This window comes from Equus asinus, chromosome 20, assembly GCF_041296235.1.
Source record: "Equus asinus isolate D_3611 breed Donkey chromosome 20, EquAss-T2T_v2, whole genome shotgun sequence".
Classification (NCBI taxonomy): Eukaryota; Metazoa; Chordata; class Mammalia; order Perissodactyla; family Equidae; genus Equus; species Equus asinus.
Genome location: NC_091809.1, coordinates 40645520 through 40669150, shown reverse-complemented (window position 1 = coordinate 40669150; position 23631 = coordinate 40645520). Strand labels below are relative to the sequence as shown.

The 23631-nt window shown below is 35.8% G+C and overlaps 1 pseudogene; it reads right to left on the bottom strand.

Moving 5' to 3' along the window:
- Positions 1 to 695: 695 nt before the first annotated feature.
- Positions 696 to 12365, bottom strand: LOC106827982 (putative olfactory receptor 10D4; annotated as a pseudogene).
- Between the last annotated feature and the right edge of the window lie 11266 nt (positions 12366 to 23631).

The following is a 23631-nucleotide window of genomic DNA, read 5'->3' as shown; positions in this document are numbered from 1 at the left end:
CAACACCGAGAGTCCTGTAAACACAGAAGGAAAATCTAGATAGTTGTATTAGCAGCCAAAATACAGTATACTAACAGTGCATATAGCACATAAGTAGACAGATGTTTACTTCCAAAAATCTTGAAGCTTAAAGTTAAAAAAAATTAGCTATACAGTTTTCATTAGCTCATTAATGTGGATAAAGCCATTCTTCTTGATAATCAAGCATTTTTGGTCTGATATTTTCTAATGTAAAAATTTCATCATATGGATACTATATTATCTAATGGATTGTGAATATTATAAGTGATTTTTTCAACACACTTTTGAAGGTTTACAAAGAGAACAAGAAGCTTTTTATAAAGCTTTGATTTAAATTTCACAGAATAAAATATAAGAGTATTATACTGGATTGCAATTCTGGAAAATATTTGTTTAGAGGATTGAAGTAAACCACTTCTCTGATGATTTACTTGAGAGATCATAAAAAATAGGAATAGGCCATTATCATTCCTCTTTGCTTATCACCACTAAATGGTTACTTAAACTGGGATCTGACAAGTATCACACAGGAAAAATATGAAAAGTTCATTAAATTTTCATTAAAAAGTTAAGATTGTGTAATTGAAATGTTCTTTAAAACTATAATATTCATGTTGGTGGTTTAATTTAATTATAAATAAAAAGAGGAGCTAGTCATATCTGGCCTTTCTTGGTTATTTACTCTGAGTGAACACTGACTCACTTTTCAGCTTGAGCAGAGCTTTCTTCACTTCCTTGTTCCTCAGGGTGTATACCACAGAGTTTATAAGGGGTGTCAGCACAGTAGAGAAAACTGCCACAACTCCATCCACTGCATCTTTGGAGCCTGGCCTCAAGTAAATGAAAATACCATGGCCAAAGAAACAAAGGACTTCAATGCAATGGGAGGCATGGGTCTGAAAGGCTTTGTGTCCCCTCTGAGGTGTGGGTCTTCAGGATGGAACAGACAATGGACACGGAGGACAGCACTATCAGGAGAAAGTAGCCTGAGGCCTGAACTCCAATGTTGACAAAGACCAGGATGTCCACGAATGCCCTCTACTGGGAGAACTTTTGGTATGGCAATTCCATTGCAAATATAAGAATTATGGAAAAAGAAGAGAGAAAAAAAGGCCAACATTAGGAGAACCTACCCTTTGGGCTTGGTATGTGTTTGCTTAGGGCACAGGTTAAAGTCAGGAATGTTCCAGCAATGATAGCCCACTTCTTTGGCACTGGATTATGGTAACTGTAGGTGAAGAGTCAGGAGATTGACACGTAACCTGCCTTCTGCCCAGATCCTTCTGACAAGCAGTATTTACAACGCGTGCTTCATGGTGATCATACATTGTGATAGAAAAGCAATGGCAGCAAACTGGTGGCACTGAATCACTGTGTACAGGAAAATCTCAGTATATGAGAATAATGTGGGCAGCAGAACCCTCATAATAAATGACCTGTCTTTGTTTGAAAGGTAAAGCAATCTTTGAAGACAAACTCATGTCAAACATAGAGACTTTTTCAAGCCAAAAAAAAAAAAAGTACATGGTGTTTGAAGTTCCAAAGAAACAAGCAATAACTTCAAATACAACATTCCCCAAGAGGATACATAATTAATAGATAAGAGCAGGATAATAAAATAACTAATACATAATTAAAGATAAGACTAGGATAATAAAATACAGTTGCCAGCCCTTAGCAATTCTCGGTAGGATAAGCTCAGACATCGATGTGTGGCTTTGCAGTTTAGAGAAGAGTCAACAGAAAGATATCAATGAAAGAAAAGTTTTTCTTAATATAAAGATCCTTCTAAATAAACAACTTTTAGATAGAAGAGGTAGAAAGGCCGTTCAGAGTGTTGTTAAATTACATTTTGGATTGGCAGGCTGTTCTTTACAGTATCTATCTCTAAATTGAAGTTTCTAGTTTCAGGTAATCCTCATTAGTACTTTCCCCAAGGAAACTCTTTGAATAGAGTCTTACATTCATTTTTTTCCACATGTTTCATCTTATAACTCTTCATAAAACCAATGAAAAGCATTCTTCACAGTTTTCCCTCCCTTCACCATCCTGGACTAGCACAGTCCCTGCCCGTTAGCTTCTGCCTCCACACTAGGCATCTAATCTCTGTGCTTATCTGATTTCATTAAAGCCGTAGACCTTTCTCTGAGAGTAGTAAAAGAAATACTCGCCTAAGGACAAGACACTCATCATATCCTGCCACTAGATTCATCATTACATGGGAGCATCAAAGATGATGGAGGAGACAAGAACACTATCTCAAATAAAATGTGATGGTGAGAAAGTGACGTTATTAGAATCCGCAAAACAGAAAAGCCTCTCACAAAACATCTCATTCAGATTTTGATAGACATCCCAGTTTCTACTTACTTTTGCTTAGACAGAAACATATCTCTCGAAGTGCATGAGAATGTAAATAAACTTGGTCTTAATCTTCCTTTAAAATTTTTTTTCTCTACAGTCATAATTCGTATTATGGAAAGACTTGATAAGTAGTTCTTAATGTAGGCTTTTGTAACAGTAGAATTCTTAGTTCTGGGATGAAAACTAATAATGATTTCCTTGTAAAATCAGTTTTAATTGGAGACCATGACTGTTCTGATCAGAACAATTTACTTGGTGTGTGTCATAATATGATATTTATGATTATTTTACATGATTCTTTCTTGTTTCTCTGAGGCTAATTTTAAGTTACTTTGTATTTCTGAATGTACAGAAATTAATTCTTTGAACATGATAGTTAATAATGTTAATTGACACTGTACATATGTATTTATTAATGACACATTTCATTGCTCACTGAACTCTTATTGACTATCCCTTATTTGAAGGCATTGTTCTAAGTGTTTAAGATTTACAATTCCATCAAAGAACCTTTACAACCTAGATGGGAATGACAGGGAAGGGGAAAAAATGATTACAAATTACTGTTTTATCTTTATGCACAAGGATTATCATGGGTGCTTAATGAATATTATCTAATCCTGCCAAAATCTACATGAAGGAAGTGTTATTATTTAGGACTGAAGTGGAAGAAACTAATGCCCAGGAAGTTTAAGAGGCTCAATGTCACACAGCAAGTAAGTAGTGTTTCTGGAAAATCAACTGAAGTCTGTATTTCTTACTGTCTCTAAAGTGTTCCACTGAAGGAAGTCCATCAGTAAAAGTGCATACAACTAGAGAAACACAGAGGAGAAAAGCTTCTCCAAGTCACTGTCGTGGAAGAGACACTATTTGAGAGGAGTCTAGACTGAAGAATTTAGTAGTGGTTTATCAAACATTCCTGGACTCACAGCACAGCGTGTTTGAGAAAACCAGAGCTCAGCTTCAAACATGGGCATGTGACTAGAAATGCCTGCAGGAGTCAGCCTGTGAAGGGCCTTGTGTGATATGCTATAAAGTTTCTACTTCATACCACAGACTGTGGAGATCAGATGGTGTTCTAAAGGGTAACATAAATCAGTGTGGACAGGAGGCTGGACTGAGACTGGAGTAGTGGCTGGGATTCTCTTTAGGAGGCCAACTGGGTGAGATCAGGGTGTGAAAAGAGGTGGTGACAATTAGGAAGGAGAGTGGATGATAAATAAAGGAAAAATAATTAACAAATAGAGTAGTAGGATTTAATGGGCAATCTGTAGAGTGAGAGAGTGAAAATGTAATAGTCTGCTCTTTATTTCTGACTTGGGCATTTGAATACGTTGCAATGTCATTGCTCAAAATACTGAAGGGATGAAGGGAGATAATAATTTCTCTTGTGTAGTATCTTAATTATGTAAAAAGGCTCTGATGATCGATAGAGAATTACTCTCTTTGTTGTGTGTTCAGTATAAAGCTTAGCTTGCCATTCAGTTGGAGAGTATTTATGGTGCTTCTTGATACATATTAGGCTGAGGTTAGGAAAAACTTTAAACTACGTTATTTAACTATATTTCATAAGTACATCCATTCATCTACAAGCAGGTTGGGTTGTGTGAAGTATCATAACAGAGGATAGAATAACGTAACAACGTATATTGAAGGATCCTAATCAATCATCTTTCTGCCAATTTCCTCATCTATGAGTACTAAAAACTGATGAGTAACATAAGGATTCAATCAAGGGTCAAAATAAAATGTCAGTTCTTTTACTAATAAAGCTGGATTAAGAATGAAAGAGAATGCCCTTTCTTTCTCCTTCTAAAACCTTGGAACCAGCAGCATCTTGATCTGCCCTCCCCCTTCTGCTCTGGGGAAGCAGGACCCTGACTTCAGCCAACTGGTTGCCAAGCAACCCAGGGAGAGCTGCCTGGATCATCCAACAAACTATCCTGCTGCTCTCTCTTCAGAACAGAACATAAATTGATTTAATATCAAGGATACACGGTACTCTCAGCCAAAAATGCATTCTCTAATCTATTTCTCATCATGAATTATGTCAAGACATGTTTTTCAATATAATTCAACAGAAGAACCCGCAAAATGAACATGAACAGTGTTAAAATATGCCAAATAATATAATGCCAACAAAATTAAACTGCATATGAATATTAATTCTGAATATGAATCTTCTGAAATCTGAATTTCAGAAAGAAATTAAAATATAAATATGAAATACCCTTTTGTTGAACGTTAAAGTCCAAAGAATTAAGATTCCACACTTCTTCCTTCCACAATTTCATATCCTTCTTGTTCTAAGACTGAGGCGCCTTATTTGGGGTCATGGTTCCTTCTGCCGTGGCTCATTTCTGGTCTCTCTCCTTGCAATGGGATGAGGCTCCTGCAGTACTTCCAGTTTGTATTGCTCCAACACAAAAGCTCTTAATTAGTGTCCACTTTCTCAAGTGGTAATAGATCATTTTCACAAAATCAGCCCAATGCCTAAAATATTAAAAACTAAAACAAAGCCCAGCCATATACCAATATCCCAAGCAAAAGAATATTTTCAGGACACAGTACATGATTTAATTTCAACCCAATTGCTATTACAACCAAAAACTATGTGAGAGACCTAGTGGTTCTGGAGGGTAGGAGCATAGACACAGAAATGTGAGAGAAAGGAGAAAATCTTGATGTCACCCCTATCGGGATGCCAGTCGGTCTGTGCAGGTTGCTTGGAGCCCATAAACTCTGAATTTGGATTTAAAATTAAATCGTGAGAAATATTCTTTTGAGAGGTTTATTATGGCATTAGGCTTCCATTAGGGAAAGGATTCACATATAAATAGTTCTCCTTGGTGGGGGAATTTGAGATATTCTTGGTTTTAGCAATATTCAGAAATTTACACTGGTGACAACATAGTCTTCTGGTTTTACTTAAGATGTCCTTCAATTGATGTAAGTTTCTTAAATTTAGTGTCCATGTTCATTTTATTCACTTCCTAACTATTTTACTGATCCTAACTATTGTACATAATATGTGATCAAGAAATATGTGTTGACTAATAATACATAATCCAACACATGCTTAACATTAATTTCCATTTCATTTGAGCCTTGCTTTCTGTCACAGCAATTATGAATGCAGTACAGTCATGCATCACTTAACTATGGGGATATGTGCTGAGAAATGTGTCGTCAGGCAATTTTGTCATTGTGTGAACATCACAGAGTGTATTTACACAAACCTAGATGGTATAGCCTACTGCATACCTAGGCTATGTGGTACGAATCTTATGGGACCACCATTGTATATCCAGTACTTCATTGACTGAAACATCATTATGCTTTGCATGACTGTGTAGTCATTCTAACTCATTTTACAATCAAGGTACTCCACATTCATAACTCTGTAAGCAATGTTTATGGCCTTGCATTCTCCTCAGCCAAACTTTCCCTCACTCTACAAAGGTGATTTGCTCTATGTTTGATTGCACAACACTGGATCCCACACTACTCAGTGCTCATCTCCTACATATGTTCCAAAACTGTTAGGAGTTTGCCATTTCACTGTTTCTTGCCCACTTAAATGAGTTTTAGGCAAAGTTATTTCAAATCATGTGCTCACAGGTGATAGTTTAAGGAAAACTATGAAGATTTCATATTGATATGTTAATGGACAAAGAAGTCTTCTGGGCCTAGGTGATTTGGCTTCAGGGTTTCTGGCTAGTAGAGGAGAGGACAATTTTGTGTTGTAGAAAATGTGAAATTCCAAAACAGTACCAGGTGCTGGAAGAGTGTAATGTGAGACTAAGTGTTGAGTGAAATGGACGATGGAATTCTTAATTTGATCCCCTAAGAATTCTGGGAAATGGTTTCCTTTCCTAATTCTGCAGCACCTAGTTCAGGAATGTATTCACAGGAGAGTCCATGGACTGCAGCATCTCAGAGCAATGGTTGAGGATTTTGTGATGGACTGAATTTACTGTGTCCTCCGCCCTATAATTCTGCTGTGTATTCCTGTAATACCGAGAATTATGAGGTATTTCTGTCCCAGGTTGAGGCAGTTGGCAGCATATATATACACAGGGATAGTCTAATCTTATGTTCTAATGTCCATTAGTCTGAGTCTGAAGGGACTCAATGATGTTTCTAGAGGTAAACTCACTCATTCCTATATTATCATTAACAGCCCTGGGTTCAATGGTAAAATTTAAGTCCAAGAATATTGTATCTTCTGTCTTGAGAAATGTTGCTGGTGTCTCTGTAATATATCATGATTGTGCCACTTGTCTTCTATATCTTCAGAATAATAAATTCTGTTTTTTGGTTGACTGATGTCATTGCCTAGTGTTTCATATCTATATTTGCAACTAGCAGGCACTAAGAAAGTGAAAGAAAAATTGTTTTCATTTGTTGGATAATTTAGCAAGGATTTCATTCCAAGAAAACATGTTTTTCAGTCCCATTATTATTATTATTTTCAGTCCCATTATTCTTCCCTCTATCCATAATCCCATTTCCCCAACCAGATAAAATGATCCACAGTAATACAGAATGACAGAATTAGTATGTCAGAGTTGGAAGGGAACTTAGAAGGCATCTAGTCAGGTGGAAAAATCTTGTTTTGATATCTTTCACATCTCCTCCCCAAGGAGATAAAGTCTTAATATGATCATCTCATCCCATGATTGCAGCTGACAGCCTTTATCATATTCTCAAGAAGATAGGTATCATATGCTTAACCCACTCTTAGAATGTCATTTTGATATAAATAAATAGGGCAAAAGGGAAAACTCTTCCTTACAGTAGAAAGCTAATTAATAAATATAGTAGGAATGATAAATTGGAAAGTCATTATTTGGCAAATATCATACAATAATTGATTCAGGCAAGAATCATCCATGTATGCTAAAACTAACGGGTAAAAATTTGAGGAGTAACAGGATATTTATATAATTTCAAAGTACTTCTCTCTCTAAAAAAGATCACTATTTATGAGGAAATTGAAGTAATAATTAGCACTTGATTAATCTGGCAGCTACCACCTTAAAAGAATGATCAGCATTAACCTCACTAGTAATGGGACAAAAGCACAACACTTGCCTCCTGATACGATGTATTGGAAAGAACACAACATCATTTCTGAGTCAGTCCTGCCCAAAATGCATAATCTGAATCTAATAGGAAGGAAACATCAGACAAACTAAAATTGATGGATGTCCTACAAAATATCAAGCTTAAAATCTTTGATAACATTAATGTCCTGGAATACAATGGAATACATGACTGAAGAAATATTTTAGATGAAAGGAAACCAAAGAGAAATAACTTTATGCAATCCATGACTCTGGAAATTTTCTTTTTCTTTTTTCTTTTTGCTATAAAGGATATTATTGGAATAGTTGGTAAAATATAAAGAATGTCTGTAGATTACATAAAGAGGTGTATCAATGTTAATTTCCTGGTTTTGATAACTATATTATAGTTGTATAAGGAGGTATTCTTGTTTTAAGAAAACACACTCCAAGTAAGGTGTGAGGGGAAAGAGGACATTATGTCTGCAACTTATCACATATACAACTTATTGTGGTTTAGAAAAAAAAGTGAGTGTGTTTGTATGTGTATATATATATATAAGAGGGAATAAAGCAAATATAATAACATTTTTGGAATCTGAGTAAAGGGTATACATGGATTCTTTGTACTACTTTTCCAACTTTTCTGTAAGTCTGAAATTGTGTCTAAATTTAAAAAGTAATTTGATGAAGTTTCTAGGGGTGCTTCATGAGAACATAAAGGTTAAAAATTATTTATTTTGTATTAGATTTTTTATGTTTAAAAGCTGTTATATGTTTTATGTTAGGAGAAATGAAAGTTCAGATTCAATAAAAATGCCCTCTTGCAACAAAATGATTAATTCTTGTTTATTTAGTATTTTTATGGTTATGATGACTTGTCTGGAAATTAAGCAAAGTTATGTAGCATCAAGATCATCTGTAAATTTCTCAGTTGCGTTTATAAGTTTGTGAAGCAGAAAAAGAAGTGATCTGCAAATCAGAAGCTCTGGTTTCTACTTTTGATTCTGCCATTGACTAAACACATTTCTCAATCCAGGCTCTTAGCCTATAAACTCTTCGCTTCTGTGGAAAGTGAAGAAATTGGAGGACAGAAGGAGGACAGGACTAGTTGGAATTACATTTTAATACACATTAGAGGAAAATTGTTAGGGTAAAATTCAAAGAGACTTTCTAAATCATTTTACTTTTACAAGTGCATATTATTTTTTAGTATTGCCACTTGTTTCTTTGTAGTGACATGTGATAAAACGCAGAAAACAAAAAGTGTGTGTGTGTCTGAGTGTGTTTAAAGAACAGAAGAGTGGGAGTTGTAAAGCATATGCCTATTTCAACATTCGCATGCCAAACGGGGAGTTTAAGGAAGAAAAAAAATGAGTGTTTACATTTAGGAAGATGGAAAGCAATTAATATGAATCCTTGGAGTTTAGAGGAAGAAAGAGGTTAATGTGTATGAATGCAGCTGACGACATCATGATAGGGCTTAAAGAATAACAATGACTATTGTGTTTTTTGGGTAACAGAACGTTTAAAATGATAAAAACATTGCTATAATGGAAGCTATTTTTTTGATGTTTATAGTAAAGAGATACAGAAAATTGAGCTATTACATTTTATCTTTTAACATTTGCTGTTTAATATTTCAGTTCAATTGTTGCCTATCTGAAGGCTGTAACTTCAGCGTAACTAACGTTGTGTTACCTCACAAGGTTGTGGTTCTCCTGCCCAGTGCATACGAACACCTAACTAATTACAACATCAGCTTTTGGGGGAGAAATCGGCTTTATTCTATTTTAATCAGCTAGATCGATCTGCAGGGTGACAGGTGGCGTGTGCCCTCAGATCTGCCTCCCTGATTCAGGATTTGGGGCAAAATTTAAGAAGTTAGGGAGAACAGGCTGGCAAACACGGAAATGCTAGTGGTACAGGTTTTGATTGGTGGACTTCGAGCATTTATGGCAAGGTTTTAAACATTTATGACAGGGCTCTAAACATTTATGATGAGATTTTAAACTTTTATGAGAGGGTGCTAAACATTTGTGATGAGGTATGGAAGGAATTTTAACCCTGGATTTTCCTGAATGAGAGACCCCTCTCTTTTTGATAAGAGTCTGACTTTTAAGTTCCGGTCATGTCCTGGTCCTTTGGTTATGTGGGGATATGTCCTTTAGTTATGAAGATCTTTGGTTCTGTGGTAATTTCAGGTCAGGATTTCTTCTGTGCATGCCCTGGCTACATGACTTTGCAGATTTTCTGAAAGACAAGTCTTAATCCCTCTGTTGATAAGAGCTGAGATCAGTTGAACTGGCACTGGAGGGCCCACAGTTACAGTTACCTGAAATCGGATTAGTGTCCTTTTGATTTCTAGCCACAGTGACTACCTAATTACTTGTAAGGTACAATTACAGGGTCTCACATTACAGATTCTTATACAGCAAATCACAAAGCACTGGTGATTGACATTTCCTGTCACTGGAGCTCATTTAATATTTCCTAATGGCTCACTCCACACTCAGTGTGATGGTTATAGTTTCTACCTAGGAAACTTATTTTTAATCATCTGAGATGTTAGGCAGGAACTGAAGGGAAGAGAAGCAAGAAAATAATAATTCTATTATGAAAAATACTGTTTCACTTCTAAAGTAGATATTTATTATTATTTTGGGGGGTTTTTTGTTTAGTGTATTATTAATTCTCTGGTTATTTCCAAAAATGACTTAATGTGGGCTACAAGAAAAGCCATAAAGAACTGGTAGGTAAAATATAAAAAGAGAAAACAAACTTAGGAAAACAAGAATGAGAATATATTAAGTTCACATAGTATCTATAAATAAAATGTACCTATTTGCTTTCCTTAGCATTACGGATCACAGAGATTAGAGAAGTCAAAACAAATTTTATAAATCTTACTATGAGAAAAAAAGAAACATATTCTTTTCAATGGAGAAGCAAGTTTATCGCTACATGAATTTAAATGAAAATTCTAACTTGGGTTTTCTGTAACACATAGGGATAAACTAATATTCCTTGTTTGGGAAAAACATGTAGTAGCATATTTAAACTAGATTGGGCTTTTTTGGTTTGTCTGTTTTTTACTATATTTTACAAAACTAATGCTGATTCTTTTAGGGGATAATGGGAAATGATTCAAGTTCGTAGCCTTCCAGGACTCTAATAATACAGAAAGAATATCCAGATACCAAAGGAATGTGCACACTAGAAAAATCTTTAAATCCCATTAGACTTCACTAAAAAGATCTTACTTTAAATATTACTTGAATGAATTTGAGTTTTGGTGCTTATTGGCAGAAAATTGGAGATTATACTCTACGAGAAAAAAGGATATTGAGTTATTCTATTCTGTACTAAGCTAGGCTCTCTCGAAATTTTTTTCCATTCTCTCTTCACTCTAGACACATATGAATGAATTTTCTTGTTTGTTTGTTTTTTTGTTCAAGGAAGATTAGCCCTGAGCTAACATCTGTGCCCATCTTCCACTATTTTATATGTGGGACACCTGCCACAGCATGGCTTGATAAATGGTGCTAGGTCTGTGCCCAGAATCCAAACCAGTGAATCAGGGGCCATCGAAGTAGGGTGCGTGAAGGTAACTGCTGTGCCACCAGGGCTGGCACATGAATGCACTTTTAACTGAGATTATGAGAAAGAAAATAAGTTCTCTTAACTCTTTGGAAGATTTAAAGAACTAAGAAATGCTTTGTGGAGAATGATGCTGCTGGGAGAGCATCCATGCAGTGTAAGAATCAGTTCAATATCTGCTAAATGACTCCATTAATTAGATTTTATTATGAAACAGGGAAATATGAAAACAGACATATATTTTAAAAGTTAGCAAGTTTAAGTGGTATATTTATTCAGAGTACATTTAATTTCAACATGTCGTGGAAGCTGCAGATGAGAATTTGTCCTAAGAAATGGAGAAACAAACTTTGTCCAGCAAAGTTTTAGAGTTTCTCACTTATTTTTCAGAGCCAAACCTCTTTTAGGAAATACATTCCTCAGGGCTGATTTTACATCCTTGTTCCTCAGGCTATAGATCAGTGGGTTCAACATGGGGGTTACAAGATTATTGAATACCTGAACTGTAGCACCAAGCAAGGCACTCGGATTGGGCTGTAGATAGATGATGATCACTGGCCCATAAGCACAAAGAATTGCAGTGATGTGTGCACTGCAGGTGGAGAATGCTCGTTGCCTGCCCTCTGCTGAGCGAATTTTTGATATGGAGATCCCAATTCTAGCATAAGAAACAAGGATGAGAAAAAAGCAAATGAGAGACAAAAGACCAACATTTGTAAAACCCACCCTCTGAGCTAGAGATGTATCACCACAGGCTAGAGGTAAGATTGCAGGTATGTCACAGAAGTAATAGCCCACCTCATTAGAGCCACAGTAGGACAATTGGAAGGTGAGGGAGGTTAGGGTAATGGCATGGACACAGCCACCTATCCAGGTCCCTGTGGCCAAGATGAAGCAGACCTTGTGGTTCATTATGACCATGTATCTCAAAGGGTAGCATATGGCAACAAAGCGGTCATAAGCCATGACTGTGTACAGAAAACCCTCAGTACAGCCCAGGAAATGGTAGAAGAAGAGCTGGGACACACAGCCCTGTAAAGAGATACCTTGACTCTGCCCTGAAAGGTATAACAGCATCTTGGGAACAGTTGTTGAAGAGAAACCCAGGTCAAACGCGGAGAGATTTCCCAAGAAAAAATACATGGGAGTGTGAAGCCGAGAGGACGAGATGATAGCTGTAAGGATGAGCACATTTCCCAAGAGAGTACATAAATATAATGATAAAAACAGGAGAAAAAGCACCGTCTCTAGGCCCTCTGTCTCAGGGATTCCCAGCAGGATGAATTCAGTCACCATTGTGTGATTTCTCATTTTTATGGAAGAATCAACTTGTGTGTGTCTGTGAAAAGAAATTTGTGGTTAAATTTAGTATGCAAATTACATGTGTTTGAACTGGTGAAATGGAAAAGGATGAAATGATCTAGATTTTTAGAGAGTGGTGCTTCCTGTTAGAATTGTCTTGATTTGCCTGCTTCTCTCCATACTGGATGTCTCTCTGCAGTGCAGTTTCTATTTACAAATGATCCTTTTTACAATATCACCAAGAGGCCTTACATGACCAACCTCCTAGCTTCCATTCATCATATACATTACTAAATCGCATTAATTCTTAATATACTTTGTGATTCTAAATGGATAAATATAAAGACTCAATGTTTTTGTAACAAATAAGTTTCCATCCAAGTTTCTTATATTCATCTAAGACAATTTGGTTAAAGTAACTCTCCAAAAATCATTTAGGATCATAGAAGCCATGCTTAGAAAAGATACAGAATCTTTTCCACTTCGCCTTCCTTGGTATGCTGGTCAGCATTGACAAAGTAGCCAAAAGAAGGGTCTTCGATAGCTTTTAATGAACAAAAAGTTACATTAACAGGTCCCATAAGCTCTGGATTTTACTACATGTGACTAACAGGTAGTCTCCATTTTCCTGAATTTGTACAATGAGTACCTGATAGTCCCCTTTCTGACTCCAAAATCTGTAATAGTTTAAGCAGATCCAACTTAAGCAATTGCCCAATTTTATTATAAATTCACATGGGTAGGAGTCGTAGAGACTCATTTCTAATTTCCATATTTTGAAAAATTTTGATTTCTTTTTCTACTTTTTAAAAATTTTCCGACACAGTCAGATCTGTAAATTATAGATCAATCTATCAGTTCTATTGCCTAAAACCCTATCTATCTCTTTTTATTTTTTTAATTGTGAGAGGATGGAATGAGAGCCAAAATAAAATAAAAGTGAAAGACAAAATTTGGGTGCTTACATGGCAAAAAGGGAACATCACTTGCTGGTGCTTTGAATGTTGTTTTCCTTTCCTAATCCAGCAGAAGGAAGGAGTCCTCCCCTGCCTAAATATTACCAGCCTGAACTCTGCAGGGAAATATCTTGAATTCTTCTCTTTTTCAGTCACTTTCAAATAGAGTGTCACAAATCTAAATGTGCTTAAGCTCCCTTACAGTAATTTCCTTTCCAACTCCAAGAAGTGCAATAATTTCCAAACACAGGAGATTTTAAATAACCTTGGTTTCCCTTTGGGTATTAATCCCCTAAGTCAGGGCTCTTACTGAGCCAGGGAGTGATTAACTACTGGGTATAATTACACCTTAGAAATGAGAGGGAGAAGGAAACTGATTAAAGATTAAAACTTTTGTGATTTCCTTTATAAAATATACTTCAGTGGTATAATAATTGCTTTGGCACGCTTATCATATGTGTTTATATGTATAGTTTCATATTTAATGCTTTTTCATATTTATGTGTTGTTTTATGAATAAATTACGTTATTTTACCACATTGTACCAATGTGATTGACTTATTGCAAGGGACAGTAACTGGGGTAGTTGAGAGAATTAAATAAATGTATGAAAATCTAGGCTCATTGAAGAGTGGGAACTAGGGCAGGTCCAGGTGTCTCAGCAGTAAGAACGTATGGAGCAGCCTCAGGGCGCTGCCATCACATGATTCAGCCTCAGCTGCCTATGGCTTCTGTGTACCCCAGATCAAGATCCAAATCTGGTTTCCTTGACTGGGTCACATGTTTACCTCTGTGGCCAGGGTTCGGGGACAGTTGAATGGAGATGGGCAATTCTTCAAAGGGGAAAGGCCCATTGCCAGGAGAATGGGGGAAGAAATATGCAGAGAGGTCAAAAGGAATTTTAAGCTATCACTTGAAGTATCTGTCCTAGACTACTTGGTATCTGTTCAAGCTTCTGAGTTAAATGCCTTGCATACTCAATAAGTATTTGAGGAAAGTGGATTACCAAATTCCTTATTGAATACATTCATTCATTTGCTTATTTATGCATACATAGATTCATTTATTCCAGCTAATACTGAGTACCAGTTATGTCAGACAGGACATTAATTATTTGCCAGGAGAGCCAGAAAGTTCGAGAGAGTCCCTCTGCTCAAAAAACTTAGACTCTATCTGAGAGGAAAAGAGGGTGTTACAGTCTTATTTAAACCTCAAAGAACACTGATGAAGTCTTTCACAGATGAGGAAAATTAGGATCAAAGAATTTAAATAACTAGCCCCAAATTATGAAGCTACTCTGAAAGGAAATGGGATTTGGCCTCTTCTTTAGGACTTTTGGACATAAAGTTTCTGATCATCAAGTTTCAGTATCTAAGGAGTTATACTATTCCAAATATATCTGGAATTATGACTTAAAAATTAGAAGTAATGTTTCTGTTGCACCATTAACTAATGATAAAAGATTATAAAAGTTATTGATTCTACCATCCTAGTCATCCCTGATTACTTTTAATGTTTTTAAGCATGACGACTGACTTGAAAAATAGTTTGTACAGCCAAATAAGATGATAAATACACTTCTCACAAGGAAATAAAATACTATTAAATTTACCTTGGTCTGGTAAAAATTTATTCAGGTGAAAATGACATGGATTCTTTTAGATGTCCAACCGGACATTTTAGAATCAGGTGGCATGTGCAAAACTAATATCATGGTCACAGTGTAAACACAAATCTACATTCTCAAAAGGTCAGATGTTTCCAGTGATGATACTTCTTACAGAACAAAGAGTGATCAGACCACAATAGGACAGACTGACAAAATAACTCAGAAAGTTTTCTTATTTTCGTGTTTAATTTCCTCCAGAAAGTGTAAAGATGTTCCAGACTTATCACACACAAGAAAAGCATAATGGTAAATTGTATTTTATCTGTATTTTTTAGGCAAAGCTTCAATTTGTTTTTTATAAAAATAAATTGTTATTTTAAGCCACTAAGTTTTATGATTGCATTTTATATAGCAACAGACAACTGAACCGTTAATTCTTGACCTTGAAGCTGAACCCGTAAAGGCAGCTTTCATCCATCCTTCTGTTACTTATTTATTTATTTGTGGGGAAGATTCACCCTGAGCTAAAATCCATTGCCAATCCTCCTCTATTTTTTTCGCTTGAGGAAAATTAGCCCTGAGCTAACATCTGCGGTGGTCTTCCTCTGCTTTGTATGTGGGATGCCTTCACAGCACGGTTGATGAGTTGAGTAGATCCACAAACCTGTCTGCAAACCCAGCCACCAAAGCAGAGCACACAGAACTTTAGCCACTTGGCCGTGAAGCCAGCCCCCATCGTCTGTTTTCAACAGCTTTACTGAGGTATAATTGACAAATAAAAATTGTATATGTTTAATGTGTATAACTTGATGTTTTGATATGTGTATACATGTTGGAAAGATCGCCACAATCAGGCTGGTTAACATATCCATCATCTCACAGTAATCTTTTTTGGTTGTTGTGGTAAAACACTTAAAGCCCACCCTCTCAGCAAATTTCAAATATTCAATACAGTATCGTATTGTTAACTGTAGCTAACATGCTATACGTTAGATTTCTAGAACTTCTTCACCTTGCATAACTAAACCTTTGTACCCAAGTTGGGTTAAATGTAGATTCTAGATCTGTCTTGAATATAGAAAATATTTATAATTAATAAAATATAATTTTTTAAGTTAGTGTTTAATTTACATTTTACTCAGCAAACCATGTATTAAGGATTTTTATTTTCTTCAACAGATGAAGGGCACATTAAAGAAGTGATCATACAACAAAGCATTTCACCTTTTAGGAAATTTAATTTATTAAAGACTAATATTTATTCAAAAAGGTTTGAAATGCATAAGCACCATGCTTGATAGAAAGTTCATATAGAAAACTAAATGATAGAATGATGTACTTGGTCTAGGTTCTCGGTATGAGACAGAGAGAGGGTGAGGAATAAGGCTCACTAGTCGGAGAAGAAAGCCATTCTCCTTCTCTCCTGGTTTCAGCTTTCCCTGCTGTGACTGGGCAGATAAATCAGGTGGCTCCTGAGGAAGAGTCTCCCCCTGGACTCAATTTAAGCCACATTTTCCACTAAGTTTAGCAGAGAATTTCATGATGGGAGATATTAAAATATTGCTGATCTTTTAGTCCTTGCTTTGCTAGTGAATCCCATTTTGATTCTTCATTAGGCAGAACTCAAGACTAGACTAAAATTCTTAGGCACCAACCCCATATCGACAGTCATTCCAATAGGGCATGAATGGAATTCCAATAAAGAAGAGTAACAGGATAGCTAGTAAACACTTAAGGTAGTGATAATGAATTTATGGTGTTGCTAAACTGCCTGGCTTGTGATTTTTCTCTAAGAAAGCCTAGCAGTATGGGTGCAGGCAGTAGGCAGATGGGTTCCCTGAAGACTGGGCAAGGAGACAGAATGGAGGAAAGGATTTGAGTAATTTTGAACTACTTACAGTAATGGTCAAAACATCTAAGCTAGATAAGAATCTAAGTAAAACAAGAAAAGGCTGAGAAGAGGAGAGAAAGTGACGTGAATGAATTAGAAGCTTCAATGAGTTCATCCATTCCTTCCTCAAAAATTTATTAGCAGCTACTGTGATGTGCCCAAATTGCTATGTTCTGGTGAAGAGAAACTAGACCATAGCTCTGCCCTCAAGGAATTTACAGTCTAGCAGAAGAAAGGCATTAATCAAATAATCATATATATATATATATATAATTATTTAATGTGGTAGATGCTGAGAAGAAAAGTTCAACAGATTAAAAATTATAATGATATCGTATTTGTACCCTAATTAGTTCACTCATGTTCCTCTTTCATGTCAGTAAATATGTACTCACATCACAATTTGTGTGGCTAGGTAGTCTTCCTGGATGGTCTGGGAGGACTTCCCTGAGAAAATGTTATCCCAGCTGAAATGTGAAGAGTGAGTAAGAGTACAGGGAGGGGAACAGAAAACATTCTAGGCAGGGGCAATAGCATGTGCAAAGGCTTTGCAAAAGAGCACAGCACATTTGATAAACTTGAGGAAACAGAGGAAAAGAGTTGTGAGATAAAGCTTGAGAGGCTGAAAAGAAAATGATTACTCAGGGTCTGGTTGGTCATTTTCAAGGATATGTTCTCTATATTAGGAACTTTAAAAAACTAAGAGTGTTTTAGCGGCATTGCCTTTGAATGTATTGTGGAAGAGAGGGGTATGAAGAAACAAATCTAGCTACAGTGGGGAGAGTGGTTGGAGGGAGTTAGAAAACATTTGGGGGGACAAATAAGGAAAGATCGATGGGCTACAGAATTTTTAGATGTTTGGTGAAAAAAAAAAGAAGAAAGGATAATCACTAGCTCAAAGAAACACTGCTATCAATGTATATATTCAATGCCCTACTTTAGCCTAATCTGATGACATAAGAACAGAATTTTATTTTTTGCTTTTTAAGTTTCTATACCTGAACATACAATGAGACTCAGATTTCAGTTCTAATGATCAGGTAAGGCCCCTACACAGATATCTTCTGCAAACACCTAGAAGAGTAGAACTGACAAATGATAGCGCCAAAATGAGGATGGGAATGATAGAACCTCAATCTATGGGAAAAGAACATTTTATTAGAAATTAGTTTAGGGGTAATTTATAAATAATATAATAGCATTAGCTTTAGAAATGACCACTCAGTTCTTTCTCCTAAATAATTGCTCTGGATTTTTTTTCCTTAAAACTCTGTAGTTCAGATAATTAGCCTCACTTGATCCCATTCTTATATGTCCTTTTTATTCTCTTGAAAATAGGTTTTTTAAAAAAGTAAGTGTTACAATCTTTTTGTAAAATCGTGAAAGAGACACAGAAAAAATATAACGAAGAAAGGAAAAATCGCTCAAAATTAGATTACCCATTTTTAACATTTGAGGGAACACTGTTTCAATCATCCATTTATACACAGATACATTTATATGGAAATAAAAAAATATGGTATAAGTATTTACAATCTTTTTACTGCTTCTACCTGCTATGAGATTTCTGTCTTTGCCATATTCTCTGGGTCTTTATTTTATAGAATCAGTCTATTGGGTAAGGGGAGGGCTAGAGAACTTGGGAAGGAAAGATAAATGAAAATGTTTCTAATATTTTTAATCCTAAGCAACTTAAGTGTGGTGCCTGGAACATGACAGATGCTGAATTAATGTTTAATAAACCAAAAAAGAATAAATAAATGCATTCCCTTATGCTGTTTGATAGAGTGAATGGAGGCAATGACTCTAGTCATTACATAAAATGAGAAAGAAGCCCTTAGTTGTGACTTCTTACAACAATCCTCGATACCCAGACTCAGAGTGCTCTGAGCACTGTCAAGAGTCATGACTGACTCAGTTATGGCTCAATTATGGAAAACAAATGTTTTTTCCCCTACTTTTCAGTTTATTCTATAGAGTTCTTAGGGTCTCCATGCCAAAACTCTCTCTTTCCTAGGTACCATGGAAATCGACTTGGTTTCTCTAACTGCAGACCCCAAATGGTCATTTTCATTCAGAATTACCAGAGAGGATGCTGTATATATGATGGCTACCTTATCACTTATGGTGATTTTCTCAGAGTTAACATAGGTAAAAATATGTCCTACCTTTGTAGGAATTTAAATTATCTCTAGTGCTTTGGGAGCCCGATCCATAATATATCCCAAGACTCAAGGAGCAGGAGCCCTCTAAGTATAGGGAGCAATTAAATGCTGGATGTTGAGAGAGTTTATGAGTAAGAAAATAGTACACAATAATCAAGATAATCTTTAAAAGAATTGGTAATCAAAGAGCTTGTGGATTCCCCCTGGCCACCCTATTATTCTATTCTTGATAGACATTTGATGGACCCCTTTCATTCTCTATAGATCTCAGAGATTTGGCCTAATTATCTGTCATTTTTCCTGTTTCAACCTATACCCTTCCCTTTTACCATTGTAGAATAAATTAGAACATAATGAAAAGAGTACCATTTTGGAGCCAGAAGATTCTGGGAGTGAAAAACAAGTCTTTTTCTCATTAGCTGTATGTCCTTGTGCAGGTCAATGGTCCTCTCTGAACCTTAATATTGCCATTTGTAAAATGTAGTTATAATAATATTCCTTAGGAAGATTTCAAGGATTAAATGAAATTATGCTTTATAAACTTACTGAAACATGCTACTTACCCCTATGATTTTTATTGAAATCGGATGATACATAGATTTCTCTTCATTGTTAGAATCTTTCTTTCTTTTCTTTTCTCTTCCCTTCCTAATTTTAAGATGATTGTTTTGTTCTGTTTTGTTTTTTTCTATTTGGTTGGCTTTGTTTTGTTTTAACTAGTAGTAATTACAGTGACAAACCAAACCAAAATGAAACAAAACAATTAATATTCATAGAGTCAGAAAAAAATATAAGAAATCTCAGAGTCCTTTTCATAATAATAGCCTGTTCTCTATGGAATGAAAGTAAAATTTTCCAGAATCTCTGGATTCAACCAGGCCAATGCAAGAAAAGGAAAGTGGACCTAACATTTAAAGACTTCTGAGCGATGACTTTAAAAAATCTTATTTTAGGTAATTCTTACAATATGCATTTAAGGTAGGTATTATTAGTCCTTTTTACAAATGATGAGAACATCAGAGAAGTTGTTTTGTGTAATCCCAATATTATACAACTAAGTAGTAGAGATAGGAATTGAGCCCTAGCTCTTTGAACCTAAAGCTCACAGACTTGATTCTATGGCAGAATCAAGTTGATCCTAATAAATCAGAACCTGATTCCTAGTTTTCTCTACAATTTTTGACCCTCTGGATGAGCAAAGTATGCTGTTTACTAGTTCTCAGAGATTTAAACCTCTGAGCTTCACCTTGCCTATCTCCTTTTGCACTTATTTATGCTTCTAGTTTGCCCAAAGTATATTTGCTTATAGTTGATGACAACTGTTAATTTTAAGCAATGATCAGCGTCTTCTAAGGAATTTCTGACAAACAGCTAAGTGGCTTTGTGATGACAGCCATTATTGCTGTCTGAAATTAAAGCTGTTTGTCTTAACATGTAAAATACTTAGCACTGGTTTCTAAGAACTCAGTACATATTAGCTAGATATGTTTTTTTTACTCCATCCTATCTAGTATCCATCCATCTAAGATAAGTTTCTGTTGAATCTGGTTTTCATGTTCTCTCTCCAAACATAAAGTGTGCGTGCTACTGGTGATCATATAAACATGATGCCTATTTTTTTTACTGTGGAATACTACTCAGTCATAAAAAAGACAAAATTGTGCCATTTGCAACGATATGGATGGACCTTGAAGGAATTATTCTAAGCGAAATAAGCCACACAGAGAAAGACAAACACCATAAGATTTCACTCATATTTAGAAGATAAACAAACATGGATAAGGAGGACAAATTAGTGGTTACCAGAGGGGGACGGGGTGGGCGGGGTGTGAAAGTCGTAAAGGGGCACATATGTATGGTGAGGGATAAAAACTAGACTATTGGGGGTGAACTCGATGCAGTCTATACAGAAACTGATATATAATAATGTACACCTGAAACTTACAAAGTGTTATAAGCCAATATGACCTCAATAAAATAATTTTCAAAATATCTATTAATTATAATTGTTACCATGAATAGGTCTGGTAATAAAAGCTTATAAGACTGGTGTATTCTTCTGGGCATTCGTTTATTTGATCTTTTTGAAATCTATCTTACAATATCTTTAGTGGATAGCAATCACAAGGCTTAACAGTATAAATAAACATGAGTATTTATACGTATTTATTCATTAATCAAACAATTTTATACATTAGGGGCATTTATTTACTTGAAGGTTTGTAAGTTTTAGGAACACATAAAGGGCTGAAATATGAGAACAGTAGGAAGTCTTAGAGGAATTGCTATGGAAACATCAGAGGAGAGAGAACAAACCAAATAGGAGACTTTGATAAAATTCCATGAGAACAAATGTAGAGAGAGAACAGCAGGAAATGAGAGGATGAGCAAAACAACTTATTGACAGCCTGTTCTGAACCAGTGCTGAGTATTCTACGTGATAACACAAATAACTGTTTTTCAGAAAAGGAAATGACTCCCAGAACTGGATGAAAATAAGCAGCATTCTACGACCAACATACACTGGCATAAATGAGGGCATATGTGTTACATTGATGGGTGCTGAAGTGAATTGGATACTGTTCTAATAATGCGCAGATCTCTCTCTTTTATGCAAATATGCTTTTCATATTCAGAAGAAGATAATTTTCTTAAAAGTTTACTCTTTTGGCGGCTGGCCCAGTGGTGTAGTGATTAAGTTCACACACTCTGCTTCAGTGGCCCAGGGTTCCTGGGTTCAGATCTCTGGCACAGACTCACATACTGCTCGTCAAATCGTGCCGTGGTGGCTACAATCTTCCAAATAGAGGAAGATTGGCATAAATGTTAGCTCAGGGATAAAACTTTACTGTTTTTATTGATCATAATCAGGTGTATTAGGTAGGATAAAATTTGTGTGGCACAAAGCCCAAATAGCTGTTACAAATCATAGAGAAATTCATTACTTTCTCATGTAAAAATCTGTGCTAATATAGCATTTCTACTTCATGAAAGACTCAGGGATTTAGGATCCTTCTAGCTTGTTGCTTCTCTATTCTTTCACTTATTGCCCTAGTCCTCATGGTCCAACATGGCTCAGAATATATCTGCATTCTCACCAGTAGGTAGGAAGAGGGGAAAGTGAGTAGGGGAGACCATTCTCTTCTCCTTGAAAGGGTACAATATTGTGTTGCACACATTCCTTGCATCCCATGGGCCAGAACTTAGTCATGAGGTCACATCTAAATTAAAGGAGGCTGGGAAATGTTTTTATTCTGAATGACCACAGACTTGACTAAACTTGGACTAAACTTGAGAAGGAATATTGGAGAATACTTAGCAAGCAACATTAAGGCACAAGGACAGATGTTTGAACGGAGACTCCTAATCTAAGGTAGTCTCTTCATTCTCTGTTACACTACTTATCCTGTTTTCTTTAAGCACTTTCACTACCAGATTTTGCTTTTGCTTATTTTCTTGTTTATTTGTTTTTTTTTTAATATTTCTTTTCCTTGCAATGTAAGCTCCAGGTTGGTACAGATTTTTGTGTCTTGCTATTGCCATAATGTCAACGTCTAGAACAATGCCTTACATATAGTAGAAGCCCAATAAACATACGTTGATTAAAAGAATGCATTATATGTTTCTCTTTCAAAAGTTTGATCATTGGGTTTATTAAATAGTTTATATGAAAAGATGAAATTACTTATTGTTTTTAAACAAAATATGAATAAACAGATAAATAAAATGCATTCATATTTTAATAGCTATAAAGATCAGTTTAATTGTGTTCATAGTGCCAGGTTCAGAGACTTTTCATATAATTATCTTTCCACTAACCGGCACATTATGTATGTTTCCTGATTCAGTTCCTTCCAACCAAACTGCCTTGTCTGGTCTGTGGCAGACATCTAGTTCTAATCTCTTTAGTCCAGCTGGATCAGGTGACGAACTCTGCCCACTTTTCCAGCTTCTGACTCTTGTTGCCCAGATACTTCAGCCAAGAGAAAAACATTATAGCTGAGAGAGACAATGCTAGACATAATTTCTACCAAGAGAAAAGGATCATTCCCTCTCATAATTAAGCTTGGTATATGTAAAGAACATAATTCTAGGGTCAAATAATGATAAAATAGAATTTCTGCTTATATTGTGCTTTATTACATAGGTATATATGCGTGTGTGTGTGTGTGTGTAGACATATCCATTACTTTCACATCCATTAAGACCCATTGGATTTTTAAATACAACCCAGGGAGGTAGGTATGGCATTAGCTCATTTCATAAAAAAGAGAACAAACTCAGAGTGAGTAAATGTGGCAGAATGAATACATCGCAGAGACCAAAATCAAGCTGTGTCTTCTATACATATCGTATTTTCTTTACCCTGTACAGATTCTCAGCAGCAATTTGACATCTTTTTAAAGCCTGAGATTTAATAGGAAAACAAAATAAAGAAAACATAGGAAACCTGATCACTTCCAGAAAAATGAGCACAGATCTCAATTACTTACATTGTTACCCTCCAAAACTTGGTTTTATAATCTTGATGGCAAACCCATAAGTGACACATGACTGGAAGACTTGGATCCTGTGGGTATTGCCCTGGATCCTCCTCCTCTTCACCCTATGCTGTAGGGAGGATACAATCTAGGGGACATATGACTCAAATTAG